Below are 12,191 nucleotides of genomic sequence, written 5' to 3' on the forward strand. Positions count from 1 at the left end.
AGCTACTCACCAGCCAACCAGGCATCATGCAGAGAAGAAAATGACTGCATCTTGAGTACAAGCTCAAAACGGCAGCCCCGTCCCTTGACTTGTGTAACGTCTCCTCACTAAACCCAAAGTCAAAGGAACTCCGGAAAACGCAGCTACTTAAAAGAAAATATATTGGAAGGCAAAGAGAGAACATAGAACAGAAAAGACAATATTTAAAACTATCTTCCATACCTAACTCAACAGAAGGCCAATCATTCAATTCCTCTAGATGAATGTTGGGTTTTTGTCTTGATTGCAAGAGCGCAGAAGGTGATCTGAGCTGGAGTGAAGGAACTTCAAGAGCAGCAACATGGATATCCTAAAGCTACAGTCACAGTGGCATCAGGCCCTTTGACTCACTGATTCCATGCTGACCATCAAGCACCCGCTTCAAAGCTCAAACTAAATTTATTATCGAAGTACGTACAGTATATGACACTCCATTCTACTCTGAGGTTCATTTTCTTTTAACAGGTATTCACAGTAGAACAAAAAGATATGATAGAATCAATGGAAAGCTACACAACAAAGACTGACAAGCAATTAAAATGCAAAAGAAGACATGATGTGCAAATAAAAACAGTATTCCAAAACAAATTCCTTTAAAAAAATGTTCTCCCCACATTCCTAAAAGATTCCACCACTCGTCTATGCTCCAGGGAGAACTTACAGCGGAACATTAACCTTTTGGGATGTGGGAGGAAACTGAAGCAATGGAAGAACGTACATGTGGTTACAGGGAGAAGCATACACTCCTTACCGACAGGATTGAGCACCCGGCAGTGAAAATCCAACCCTGGCGAATGCACCGCTCTGCTGCTGGGAATTTTGCTGGTAATGTGCAGCCTAGGCCTGTACGTTAACTCAAGAGCAGCAACTAAACGCTGAAGGAACTCAACAAGTCAAGCAGCATCTATGGAAATGATGTTTCAGGCCGAGTCCCTTCTTCAGGATTGAAAAGAACAAGGGGATGTGTCAGAATGAAAAGGTGGGAGGAGGGGAAGGAGGTTAGCTGGAGGTTAAATGGGGAAGGCAGGTGGGTGGGAAAGGTAAAGGGCTGGAGAAGAAGGTGTCTGATAGGAGAGGGGAGTGGACCATGGGGAAAAGGGAAGGAGGAGGGTACCCAGGCAGGTGAAGTGATAGGCAGGTGAGAAGAGGTAAAAGACCAATGTGGGGAGAGGAAGAAAGTTACTGGAAGGAGAAATTGATATCCACGCCATCAGGTTGGAGGCTACCCAGATGGAATATAAGGTGTTGCTCCTCCACCCACATTCCTCCCGGAAGGAGATAATTAGAGGCAGAAATGCTAAGGTCAATCTTCACATTAATAACCTCCTTCTCAACCTCCCTAAAGGAAATTCACTGTTATTCAATAGCCAAATAATTGGTACCAATTCTTAAGTTATCAGAGAATTCTCCTCTCTTTGTTGATTAATCCAGGAAAAAGTCACAAAAACGGATTTTCTCCTGTTAATCCTTTTGTGATAGTAAAACTGGGAGCTTCAGTGCAAAGTGGGAACTGAACTTAAAGCTTTAAGTAGATATAATGCTGGTTCAATTTTAATATGCAACTTAATACTATACAACAAATATGTAGTTTTAAAAATGTGTTCTCAATATATGCTCACCATTTTATTCATGACCTGGAAACTGCTGAACATCTCTTACTGGTACATTTTCTTCCACCTACAGATTTTTGTCAAAAATAATGATGAAGTCACATAACAACATCCATCATCAAAGACCCCAACATCCAGGCCATAACCCCTTATTGCTATCACTGTTAGGAAGGAGTGTTAGGTCCCACACAACCACCTTGAGGATCAGTTGTTACCCCAGAACCATCAGACTTCATAAATGGCATTTGGTTCATTCACCACTACTCTGAACCAAATCCACAACCTACAGGCCCACTTACAAGGCCTCTGAAAACTCATGTTCTCAGTATAATTTTTATTTGTAGTTAGTCTTCTTTTGTGCATTGGTTGTTTGTCAATCTTTGTCTGTTCATGTGTACAATCAGTGGCCACTTTATTAGCTACAGGAGGTACCACATAAACTGGCCACTGATGTTCATGTCTTCTGCTGCTGTAGCCCATCCACTTCAAGGTTTGATGTGCTATGTGGCCAGAGATGTTCTTCTGCACACCATTATTGCTGCGTGTGGTTATTTCGAGTTACGCTTGGTTTCCTGTCAGTCTAGCCATTCTCCTCTGACCTCTCTCCTTAAGATGACATTCTCACCCGCAGGACATCTGTTCTCTGGATGTCTTATGTTCATCACACCATTCTCTGTAAACCCTAGAGATCCTTGTGTATGAAAATCCCAGGAGATCAGCAGTCTCTGAGATACTCAAACCACCCCATTTGGGACCAACAACGATTCCACAGTCAGCATCACTTAGATCACATTCCTTCCCCATTCTGACGTCTGAACCACTCCATTTGTCTGGTACCAACTTAGATCACACTTCCTTCCATTCTGATGTTTAGTCTGAACAACAACTGAACCTCTTGACCGTGTCTGCATGCTTTCATGCACCAAGTTGCTCCCACATGATTGGCTGATTAGCTATTTGCATTAATGAGCAGGTGTGCAGATGTACCTAATTAAGACCAATGTGTGTAGTTTTCCATAAAATTCTATTGTATTTCTTTTTTCCTTGTACATGCCTGCAAGAAAACAAATCTCTGGATAGTATATTGATGTAATAACATAATGTATATTACACAACCCTTAAAGAGCTGGGATCCTTAAATTAACATTATTCACATCCAGTACTATGTCACATAACATCTATTTTCATAACACAGAGTAATCCCCAACTCTCTGAGATCCACGCAGCAGAAGATCTGCTTACAGACGTGGTGTAATATTTGCCATACTAACTGTTGTGATACTTGGCATATTAAATTTAATAGGTATTGTACCCAGACAATGAATATTACAATAGCAATTTTTACATCCACAAAGCAAGTTTTAAAATTAATTTTGACTTTTGACTGGGCCAAAGATCATGCAATACTTTTTGCTTTCCCACTATGCCAGGTCAAACTCTGTCCCTTGTGAAGTCTTGGTGGGGCCATCATCTTAGCATTGAAATGTTTTCCTCATGGAAGAGAAAAACGGAGGCAGAGTTAAGATGGCGCTAAACAGCGACTCTTTTATTTGCATCTTTGGAAACAGCTCTACTTCCATCTTTAATATCTTTATTTCAAGATCCTGACCTGGAGTTACACTCTGCCTGCAGTTCTTTGCAGGAATGGGACCCGTTCTTGGGGTTTCAGGACTGGCCGTTGTTCGGCTCACCAAGGGTTCGGCCTGAGAGTCTGACTAGTATTTGGAAGCCTAAGATCTCAGGGCTGTGGAGACGGTTGGATGGAGGGTCAGTGTCATGGCAAGAGACCCATGCGTCGCCAGGGAGCTGGAAAACCTACTATTGCTGTGGGCCCGAAGACCCGGGATCTTTGCGATCTTCAGGCACAGAGCTCGGGAAGAGCTACGTAATGATCTTTTAACATCGTAAACCAGCGAGTTGTTCGTTACGTCTTCCCCGCTTGCTGGGAAAATGGAGATACCTCCCTCTCCCTTATTAGGGAGAGAAAGAGCCTGTGTCTTTGCTGTTGCCTTGCTCACGCTTGAGTGCTCGGTGGTGGTACTGATGCTTGCTTTCTTTGCTGGTGGGGGAGGGGGGGATTGTTGTTCGCTGATGCTTACGTGCTGGGGGGGGGCTTTGGGATTCCAACGTTTAACTGTCGTTCATTCTTTGGGGCATTTCTTTGTTTTCGTGGATGTTTGCGAAGAAAAAGCGTTTCAGGATGCACGTTGTGTACATTTCTCTGACGTTAAATTGGACCTTCGAACCTTTGACCTTTGAACTAACTAGTAGATGGAGGAAGAGAAACTTAAATGCTGAGTAGTCAGCAACTCTTTTATTATCTTGCTTCTTCTAGGAGCTGAGATGTAACGTCTCAAAGCACACCACAACAAGCACTAGTAACATCCTAACCATTGCCTCCATAGGAGACAGAGCAAGGTTTTGGGACGGTCTGCCACACAGTATTGTTTATACATATAGACCGAAAAGAGCGAAACTACCATCCAGAGGCTCATTATGTTAAAAACGCAATGCAAAGTGTCAACATCACATTGCAGAAGGACAGATACCAATTTTAATCGAAGTGTTTCTTAATGAGGTATGAGTAAAGATGGGAAAAAATTGAAATGTAATCAGTCAGGGTGTCCCAGAAGCACGGTAGTTAGCACAATGCTTTACCGTATCTGTAACCCAGGTTTAATTCCCTCCGCTGTCTGTAAGGAATTTGTACGTTCTCCCCGTAACTGCGCGGGATTCCTCCCACAATTCCAAAGGCGTGTCAGTTGGTAGGTTAATTGGTCATTGTAAGTTGTCCCATGATTAGGCTGGGGTTAAAATGGGGGTTGCTGGGAGGTGGGGCTTGAAGGGCTGAAGCACCTATTCAGCGCTGTATCTCAGTAAGTAAATAAGATCGCTGTCACTTTATTAGGAAAGATGTAAGAATACTTCATTTGAACATTAAAATGGAAGTAAAACATAATGTGGTGACAGTTATGGGCTGTCCCACTACCTCGTTAGATGTGTTGGTTGTTAATATAAACAACACATTTCACTGTCTGTTTCAATGTACATGTGATAAATAAGTGAATCCAAATGTGAATCGGGAAGGATCCAAAAGAGCATTTGAACCAAGACTCCTTAGATTAATGCAACAGTGCCCCCTGCCCCATTCCTTCCAGCCCATTTGAATGACTCTTTTTTTCACTTTTCTTGAAGTCACAGCGGAACAAAAGTCAGCAGAGAGTCACACAGCCAATAACTCAGGGCATCAGACCACATACTGCGCGGGAATTGTTGCTGCTGTCTGTACAAGTGACCCATTGTCTAAGGCAGGTAATTTGATGTGGCATTCAAAGTAAATATGTGCCTTGGCACATGGAGGAGGTGCATGAGTGCCAATAAGAGGGACAACTGTCTGAAGCGCTGCCCTTAAATATGCAGCATTGGCAAAACGAGCAGAATGCTGTTGTTCCTGCCCCATGCTGTGGCTTAGATTTATGCCAGCATATTTAAGACTTGCAGTTTACCGCATATTTACTTTGCATAATAAATGGTTGATTTAAAAAATATATTCTACAATCGTGACTAGAATTTGTACAACATGTTTCATTATTGAAATATTCGAATATAAGCTCAGCCAAACTGAGTAAGACAGCTGGAGACCAAATGCTCAATATACAGATATTCCTCACTTAATAAATTGTCTTCTTGCAGCTCACAAACACAATATTATTAAGACAGTGATAATTCCACAATCTCACAGCTCATTTAATACAGATGGCAGACAGCCCAACAGCATTTAGTTTAATAAAGAATGAACAATTCAGTTATTAACTGATAAAAGGCTTCAGTTAATTATGCAGTAATTGGATTATCACTTTTGTGGGATATTCAGTTACTTTTGAAGTTCCGATCTTCATTTGGCAGATGCAAAATCTAAAGCTGTGCGCACTTTAAAAAGTGAATCGTGGAACTTTAGAAATCTGATACCAGTTACCACATGATGCATGCATCACAATAAAAATCAATGTCTGGTTAGCCCAGATCTTGTGATCAGCCTTGAAATGACACCATTTCCGCTGAGCCTAAAGAAAGATCCTCAGAAATGTTGAAAAGCCCAGTGGGCTCTGGTGACAAAGATGCCCTGATATATTTCCACATACAACCAACCACAAAGTGAAAAAGCATTCTGCTTCATTAACACTTTAGAGTGAGAAATGATATGAGTTTAATATGAGTTTAACACATAATATGAGTTTAATGTAAAACCTGAAATTAAAAAGTAATTACAATGAAAACTTTTTAACTTATTTTAATTTTTTTTGCTTACACAAATAAAGCAAGACTTTTCAGGCACAATGCTCATTAAGCACTTATGATCACTGTTATGTTTGTTCTTTGTAAAGATAAACAGCATGGGTAAAGATGCTAGAACAACTTTATTTACAGATTTACAGCAATGACCCGAGCACGTGCGACAAGCTCAACCACGTGACCCCTGTTTCCATCCAAGGGGTCAGTGTGGACATGGTGGAGGATTACAAAAACCTGGGGATATGAATGGACAATAAACTGGACTGGTCAAAGAACACTGAGGCTGTCTGCAAGAAGGGTCAGAGCCGTCTCTATTCCCTGAGGAGACTGAGGTCCTTTAACATCTGCCGGATGATGCTGAGGATGTTCTACGAGTCAGTGGTGTCCAGTGCTATCATGTTTGCTGTTGTGTGCTGGGGCAGCAGGCTGAGGGTAGCAGACACCAACAGAATCAACAAACTCATTCGTAAGGCCAGTGATGTTGTGGGGGTGGAACTGGTCTCTCTGACGGTGGTGTCTGAAAAGAGGATGCTGTCCAAGTTGCATGCCATCTTGGACAATGTCTCCCATCCACTCCATAATGTACCGGTTAGGCACAGGAGTACATTAAGCCAGAGACTCATTCCACCGAGATGCAGCACTGAGCGTCATAGGAAGTCATTCCTACCTGTGGCCATCAAACTTTACAACTCCTCCCTCGGAGTGTCAGACACCCTAAGCCAATAGGCTGGTCCTGGACTTATTTTTCCAATTGGTATGATTAACTTGTTATTATTTAATTATTTATGGTTTTATATTGCTATATTTCTTCACTATTCTTGGTGGTGTGGCTATAATGAAACCCAGTTTCCCTTGGGATCAATAAAGTACGTCTGTCTGTCTGGCTGCGTCATTTCCATTTCTGGGTGAACCACCCGCATTGCCCACTGGGAGCTGAAGTTCTTAGTTATGGACACACATAACTACACAATTACCATTTTTGAAATAAACGTGCACCTTATGCAACAAAATGCAAACCTTTTATGGCTACATTAATATGGACGGGTGTCCACTGGTCAGAATGGGCATGGTGGGCCGAACGGCCTACTTCCACACAGTATGGCTCTGAGTCTATTATGGTGAGACTAGTCGCTAAACTTCTTACTCTTTACTAAGCAAGTGCAGGAGGAACACAGCAGGTCAAGCAGTATCTATAGAGAGGAATAAACTGTCGATGTTTTGAGCTGAGGTCCTTCATTGAGATATATTACTGAATTGCTCACGATTTTCAGCATCTGCAGTATCTCTTGTGTTTAACTTCCTAGTTAACTGATTTCCCCAGTTTACACTGAAAAATCCTTTCTGAGGAGCAATAAGGAATGAAGTAGCAATAACAATTGCACTTATGAGTAAATTAAAACATTCCCGTCAGTTTCATGGTGTAATGAAATCTTCACTATGTCATTAAACGCATTAGCACTGCATTTTATTAGCACCCAATTTTACTTCTTTTTTTCTGTAGCCAGTTGGAGCATCGCAAATGGAGACTCTATGTTCTGTGAGTTGATGTGTACAAAGAGCAGTATTACTAGCATTGAAATTTGGCAGCATTCTGCATGTTTCAATCATCGCCGCTTCCTGCTGGCGGAACTACTGCAAAGCCGAGTGAAGGTCTTAAAGGGGGATACGACAGTTGTAAGTGATTCACCAGTACCTTGTGGCTGAAGACTTTTCCTTTGAAAAGTCTTGAATCCGTTGCATGCAAGATGATAGAGTGTGTTCTCATTAGGTTTAGATAATGTTTGCACTTTATTTATTTAGAGATACTGCACGGAACAGGCTCTTCCGGCCCAATGAACCACACTGCCCAGCAACTCACTGATTTAACCTAGCCTAATCACAGGACAGTTTACAGTGACCAGTTAACCTACTAACCGGGATGTGGGAGGAAACTGGAACACACAAAGGAAAAGCACACGTTCACATACAAACTCTTAACCGATGGCGTTGAAATTGAGCTCTGAACTCGGAGACTTGAGCCGTAATAGTGTCACGCTCACCACTGCGCAACTGCGGCACCCCATGGACGTGTTGCTCATTCGATCCTTGTTAGAGTGGGGCCGGGTTGCTTGCAATGTCTGGCCTGAATTAAGCTTGTTTTGTGGGCACCTGCCCAATCAAGTTCGAACGGACAGTCTGCCCGCTTGCAAGGCGGGTGCACACAGGCAGGTTTTAAGCTTCAGTACAGCTGCTTTCTCTATTTAGAAGTGCTCTGCTATCCTGCTCAAAAGCAACTCTAGTTAGACGTCTCTCAGAACCAAGCTCCCCATCCCTTAGTCCTTGTGAAAGAGGCAAGGTAAAGAGGGACATTCTCATTTCAATTAATGTAGCATCCAAAGGCCAAAGGTCCAACAAGACAAGCTGACTCATGCAGCATCACCCCCAGAATGCAGAATTTCAATGTGAGAAGTTTCAATGACCAGAGTAATGAGCACAGATTGCCTTTCCCTGTCAGCAACACTCCTTCTCATAACCTTCCCTCATTCAGTTTTCCAGAACTCCAAATACTACCCACATCTACATCATGTTCTTTTCCTGTCAACGTTAGTGGGCCACTATAGTCTCTCTCTGGCTTCTCTCTTCCTCCCTTCTTGATGTAAAACTCAGACTGAAAATTTGCATGAGAAAAGTATAAAGCAAGCTCACATTTATCCTACTTTTCTGTAGGCACTGCCAGGTTTTCACCAATGGTCCTTAGAGAGGCAAGAGATAAGCTTGTTTATTTCAAAGAAAATAATTTTACGTAGCAAAAGAATCCTGCAGTTTACTATAGACTTGATCTCATGAAATTTGTAGACTTAGCAGCAGCAATACAAATCAATACATGATAATATAGAAAAAAAGTAGGTCAATTACAGGAAATATATATATACATGTATGCTGCATTAATTTGATTAAATTAGAAACAGTGCAAAAACATAAATGACATTTAAAAAGTTAGGTAGCGTTCAATGGGTTCATGGGTTCAATGTCCATTTAGGAATCGGATGGCAGATGGGAAGAAATTTTTCCTGAATCGCCTTCAGGCTTCTGTATCTCCTTCCTGATGGTAACAGTGAGAAGAGGGCATGTCCTGGGTGCTGGGGGTCCTTAATAATGGATGCTACCTTCCCGAGACACCGCTTCTTGAAGATGTTTTGGATACTACAGAGGCTAATACCCAAGATGGAGCTGGCTAATTTTACAACTTTCTATAGCTTCTTTCCATCTTATGCAGTAGCTCCCCCCCCCCCTCCAACCCCACCCATACCAGACGGCGATGCAGCCTGTCAGAATGCTCTCAATGGTACATCTGTAGAGGTTTTTGAATGTTTTAGGTGACAAACCAAATCTCTTCAAACTCCTAATGAAGTATAGCTGCTGTTTCGCCTTCTTTAGAGCAGCATCAGTATGTTGGGACCAAGTTAGATTCTCAGAGATCCTGACACCCAGGAACTTGAAATTGCTCACTCTCTCCACTTCTGATCCCTCTACGAGGATTGGTTTGTGTTCCCTTGTCTTACCCTCCCTGAAGTCCACAATCAGCTCTTTCATCTTATTGATGTTGTTGCTGCGACACCATTCCACTTGTTGGCATATCTCACTCCTGTACGCCTTCTCGTCACCACCTGAGATTGTATCATAAGCAAATTTATAGATTGCACTTCTGCTATCCCTAGCCCACAGTCATAGGTATAGAGGGAGTAGAGCATTGGGCTAAGCACACACTCCTGAGGTGCGGCAATGTTGTTTGTTAGTGAGGAGGAGATATTATTACCAAAATGCACAGACTGTGGTCTTCCGGTTATGAAGTCGGGGATCAAATTGCAGAGGGAGGTACAGAGGTCCAGGTTCTGTAACTTCTCAATCAGGATTGTAGAAATCAATGAGTACCTTCTGCAGTGTTTCTGTGACGTGTCTGGTTGTCATTACAGCGGAACCAGTGAGGTATGTCTGTGTGCATAACATTGCATGCAGCTATAGTTTTAAAAAAATCTTTTTATCTTTGGAGTCTGTGGAAGGTTGAGGATTACGATCACAAATTACGTGTTATAGAGGTCGAGGCTATTTGGTCCATCTAGCTCATACTGTTGCTTACAGTCAATAGCCACTTTATTAGGTACACCCGTACACCTGCTCAACAATGCAAGTATCTAATCAGCCAATCATGTGGCAGCAGCTCAATGTATAAAAGCAAGCAGACATGGTCAAGAGGTTCAGTTGTTGTCCAGACCAAACATCAGAATGGGGAAGAAATGAGATATAAGTGACTTTGACTGTGGACTGATTGTGGATGCCAGATGGGGCAGTTTGAATATCTCAGAAACTGCTGATCTCCTGTGATATTCATGCAACAACAGTCTCACAAGTTAAACAGAGAATGGTGCGAAAAACATTTAAAGAAATCCAGTGAGTGGCAGCTCTGGTTCCAACTAACACGAAAGCAACAGTAATTCAAATTACCATGTGCTACAACAGTGGTCTGCAGAAGGCATTCTGAATGCACAAAATCTCAAACCTTGAAGTGGATGGGTTACAGCAGCAGAAAACCACAGGCATACACTCAGTGGCCATTTTATTAGGTACAGGAAATATCTAATAAATTGACTACTGAGTCTAGATTGCCAGCAACTCTCCTTCCTTTCCACCAGTCTTTCCAATCCTTTTATTTCTCAGCAATTATCTTTTTTTTTCTTTTTTTTTTCTGTTTTTTGGGATCTTCTTTCACGCTTTTGCTTTTTATCTCAGCAATTATCTAGTTGCTTTAGTACCTCCAAACCTCCCCCATATCCTTTGCAAAATAATACAAAAGTGTGCAGTAGCCTGTCTAATTGCTTATTAATAACACTTCACCATATTTTCAATAGCTAGCCTGTAGAAATGCCTCCTCTTTCTAAATTCTCCCATAGTTGAAACATTCACTCCACTTTTACCCAATCCAAGCCAATCATAAATTTAATGGCTACTCAGTCATTTCCTTTTGCCACATGAAATACTTCAATCCATTCAATCTTTCTGTTTACCATTTGCTGCTCTGGAACATACGGTAGAACAAAGACCGCAGAGCAGTGCAGCACAGAAACAAACCATTTTACTCATGATGTCTACATTACCAAGATACCAATCTAAACTACACATCTGCCAGCAGATAATCTATATCCCTCCATTTCCTTGCTATCCACATGCCTGTCAAAATGACTCTTAAATGTCGCTACCATATCTGCTTCCAGCCAGTCTCCTGGCAGCATGTTCTCGGCACCTGCCAATCTCTGTGCAAAACTTGCCTCGTAAATCTCCTTTAAACATTTCCCTCTCAACTTAACGCTATGTCCCCTAGCATTTGACATTTGCACCGAAGAGTGAAAAGACTCTGACTCTCAATCTTCTCTCATAATTTTATAAACTGCCTGTCTTATGGGAACAAGCTCCCATAGTATCACTAAACTCAAAAGTCCAACCTATGTTCTTACATTCATTCCAACAAACAGAGGAATTAATTTCTGCTTTCCCTCCTTCTACTTTTGGTAATACTTCCTTCTCAGTCTATATGTTTTTGATGCCCTTTATTAACATGTAGTGGGAGTACATTGACCATATCATATGAGATTTGTATATTTTCTTACTTATCAACAAAATCACATTAAGGATGCCTAAAAAAAAGGATCCCATTCACTGGGGAGAAGCACTGTCGATGTTTCAGGCCGAGACCCTTTGTCAGGACTAACTGAAAGGAAAGATAGTAAGAGATTTGAAATCTCTTACTATCTTTCCTTTCAGTTAGTCCTGATGAAGGGTCTCGGCCAGACACGTCGACAGTGCTTACCCCTATTGATGCTGCCTGGCCTGCTGCGTTCCACCAGCATTTTGTGTGTGTTGCTTGAATTTCCAGCATCTGCAGACTTCCTTGTGTTTCCCATTCACTGCCGTGGAATGGCCTGTACTTCTATTATGTCTCCCCCTTAGCCCCTAACACTCTAGTCTATAGCAAGCAATCCAAGTTTGTCTGATCTTTCCTTATAGCTAATATCCTCTAATCCAGGCAACATACTGGTACACCCCTTCTGTACCGTCTCCCAAGCCTCCTTCAACTGTGTCATAACTAAAATATTACAGAACTGCAAAATGATTTCCCTACTTTTAGAGTCAATGCTCTGAGCAGTAAAGGCAAAAATACCATCCAGATTCTTTACCACCTTATCTTCTTGTACTGCCATTTTCAGGGAGCTATGG

This window comes from Hypanus sabinus, chromosome 6, assembly GCF_030144855.1.
Source record: "Hypanus sabinus isolate sHypSab1 chromosome 6, sHypSab1.hap1, whole genome shotgun sequence".
Lineage (NCBI taxonomy): Eukaryota > Metazoa > Chordata > Chondrichthyes > Myliobatiformes > Dasyatidae > Hypanus > Hypanus sabinus.